Raw genomic sequence first — 3717 nt, forward strand, 5'->3', positions numbered from 1 at the left:
GAGTGATTATTGCAACTGATGCGAACACAAATGTTCGAAATCGGGTTCAACATAGTATCTAATGAAGCATACAAAATTTGAGTACAGATGTTTCCCTATAAAATGGACCGATGTGAATATATATGTCTCACATCATAGAAGGACATCATTTAAGAATCAGGGCATAATCCTAGTGGGAGAATCAAGCATCGAAGTAATTGATGTTGGTGAAGTTTCCTCACTCATTAATTTGCTTCTAACTTTTGGTCTTGCTCTAGGTGCTTGTTGGAGATAAACTTGAAACTATGAGATTCTTCATTGCCGTGGAGTTGATTGTAGTATTTCTTACTTCTCTACAATTTTTAGTTTCCTAAATTCTTTTAAGTATTTAACCTAATGACTTTACTAACACTCACTAATATGTGACCATTTCAAGTATTCTTCTAGCTCATTGTCCATTCTTAAAAAACCTATATGTTCATTTCCTCTGTGGGTACTTCGGTTCCAAAAATAATGGAAACCCAATTGCAATGATGCTCTTTTTTTATTCAATCTATAATTTCATTTGCTTGTCATATTTTTATTGATATATCTTCATGAAGTTAAGGGCATGTGCAATATTATGATCAATATTTCACTTGCATGATTAATAATTATTTATAAATTTTAATGAGTTTATATTATTCAAATTTTTTAGGTTGATCACATACTGGTTGAAAGGTGAGAAGGCTCATATGGGAGCCACTCGTTGTGCTCATATTTTAATTTAGGCGACTAGACTGCATATTCATGATTTAATTTATAGAGAATATCCTCTCTCCATTCACAAAAAGCAATCTCATTTGTGAATTGTACAAGTTTTAGTGATAAATTGGTAATGTAAGAGAGAAAGAAAATAAGAGAGAATATACAAAAAAGTGAGTAAAATATGAGAGAAATTTTTCACTTTTAGATATGAGACTATTTTTAGTAGACATTCCAAAATGGCAAAATGAGATTATTTTTTCATGAATGAATGGAGTATGTGTTATAATATATAATTATATCAAGTTTCACATAATAAAATGCGAAAATATACTGAAATTGACCATGCAGAATCTTTTCTTTGAAACAAAACCATTATTATCGTATACATGCACCTTAATTTTTTTTTTCCTCTTTCGTATACATGCAACTTAACTATCACATGTTATGCTTGATTTTTGATTCCTTAACCAAAGTCATTAACAACAAATCAATATAGGAGTACTAAAAACTCGGACATAACATCATCAATTGGTAACAAAATGACAATTTTAGGTAGAAACAGCAGGATGAGAAACGGTAATAAAAGAAAATGTCTTCTTTCTTATAACAAAATAGTAAAATATAGTAGTACAATGTAATTTGTAAGCATTGGACCACCTGAGGTGACGTGTGGATCGAACAAAACAAATAACAAGCCATAACATGTTAGGGCGTGTTTGGATTGCCTTATAAGATCAGTTAGCATATGTTAAATGGAGTTATCATGTGTTTGAATTGTCTTTTTTCGTTTTCAACAGGCCCAAGTTAAAAGGGGCGGCCCGCCTAATAAGCTCTGATAGTGTCATTTAGCATTTCAGAGGAAATTTGTCTGATAGCATTTACGTGTTGCTCATTTAAAAAAGTTTTCAAATAGAATTTACTTAAATATCCCTCTCGGAAGCCCCTACTTATATTGAACGACGCATCAGCAAAGGAGTTTTTGCTTCAGCTCTAATTTTATCGACAAGCTGTGAGACGTGATAAATTCCTTCTCCGATTCATTCAAGACTCGACACTCGACAGAAATTTGAAGCGAAGATCGATCGGGTTAGTTTAGTTTTCAATTCGAAGTTAAATCCCTACTTTTTTTGCCCCAATAATTCGAGGTAGAAAAATCCACATCTGTTGAGAATGAGTAATGGAGGTGGTTCTAGGTTTTGGGGTTAATTGTTGATTTTCGAATCTCCCTATGAGTTTCGGGGGTTGTGGAACAAATTCAAGATGGAATTTTGACTATTGGAAACCATAATTTTGGATTTGGATTTGTATTGAATCTGAGGCATTTTGGGGTATTTTTTGTAATATGAACATATCAATTTGACATCTAAATTCATGTAATTGGAATCTGTAGGTATTAGGAAGGTTCTATGTTGATGGTTAATTTATGTTTGCGACAATTGATAAAATTCGTTTTAGTTAACAAGTGTTTTGGGAGAACTTAGAATAGCCAAGATCAAAATAACATATTCATTTTGGTGAAATACAATTTCATTACTGTTTAATTCATGCTGGCTAGTTCACTGTTATTTTTAGAGTAATTGACTTGGAAGAATCATCTATTACAATAATGAATCATAGTCTTTAATGGACTTTTATGTAACAGATAGGAGTATTTGGTTTTGGCCTTTGATTGTAAATAAGGTTGTTGTATATTGGTGTTCTTGAATAGACAGGAGTGGTAATAGTTGCAGCTTGCAGTCAACAATCTCATACTTTGTAATTTGCTTCATAAACATGATTTGAAAATTTGTTGTTCCAATTAATAGAGGTAATCTCCTACCCCACTTCTATTCAGAATAAGAGCCAACGACCCATACCACCTTTTCCAAGCTGTAAGTTTTGAGGTGATGTGCGGAGAGCCCTTAATATCAGTCTTTGGAAACCGACTTCGCATTGCATCTTCAAGCTTCGTAAGATATCCACCTCGAAACCCATTGTCGGACTTCCAACCACGGGCAACGATGTCCTTCAGTGCTATAACAAGTGTCTCTTCCTCTCGATCAGTCCAGCTTCTCCTCGTGCGGTCTCCTTTTCGGTCTCCTTTCCTCTTGCGGTTTCGTCACAAGTGATCATTGATCACTACAAAACAATATCGTATGAGTCGTATGACTTTGTTTCATATTTTCATTCAATCAAATAAATACAATTCAGTGCTTGTGGTTCGATTACCACTCAAAAATCAATCCATTCAATTCCAAGAAATCTACATACAACATGAGCATCTAACACTAAAAAAAGGAGCGTCTAATACAAAAATATTGGACAACTTGAATTGAAGCTAAAAGAAAATTGCAAAAATGAGTACATACTTTGTTGGCTCCCAGGATCTTCCAAACTGAATTGGGTTCTCACAGTTTCCATGGACAGTGCCTTCAAACAGAAATACAAAAAGATGAAATAAGTAAACCGCGTTTCAATCCGAATTGTTAATAGCATTTAGCCGGAGGCTACTTACCGGCGCCGGAGAGTTTGCCATCTCGACAGAAATCGGACCACAAACACTGAAATTGGAAGGGTGTAGAAGCAGGAGGCGCAAGCTTGAAAATTTGAGGAGGGAACAACGGTATATATTGCTAGGGTTTACAGAGGATAAAAATGGAAATACAATAAATTATAAGGGGTATAAATGGAAAGCTGCATTTAAACTTATGGTGTATTAAAGACCAACCAAACACAAAAAATGTTAACTTATTTGTCTAAAAAACGAACCAAACACCAACTTTGGAAAGGCCAAAGTCTGAAAAGGGAATTGTAAATATGAGGTCTCTCTTTTCTAGAAAAATGGTATAAGGCAATCCAAACACGCCCTTATTGTAAAATGTAAACCTACCTAGTTTTCAACTGACCTCCTAGTACAGTAAAAAAATAAAAAAAATGCGAAAGCACAAATTTAAATTGAATAAAATAAAATAAAGAGGGATGATTCTTGACCTTTTGCCATCTTAATTTTAT

At 33.8% G+C, this 3717-nt stretch overlaps 1 long non-coding RNA gene across 1 annotated transcript; it reads right to left on the reverse strand.

The window, feature by feature from the left end:
* Window positions 1–2303: 2303 nt before the first annotated feature.
* Window positions 2304–3405, reverse strand: LOC121761303. The gene is made up of 3 exons (XR_006041965.1): window positions 3221–3405; window positions 3075–3135; window positions 2304–2844 (listed from the first exon to the last, which is right to left on the reverse strand). It is a non-coding gene; the product is annotated as an uncharacterized LOC121761303 (long non-coding RNA).
* Between the last annotated feature and the right edge of the window lie 312 nt (window positions 3406–3717).

The sequence above is a fragment of the Salvia splendens genome, chromosome 13 (assembly GCF_004379255.2).
Source record: "Salvia splendens isolate huo1 chromosome 13, SspV2, whole genome shotgun sequence".
Classification (NCBI taxonomy): Eukaryota; Viridiplantae; Streptophyta; class Magnoliopsida; order Lamiales; family Lamiaceae; genus Salvia; species Salvia splendens.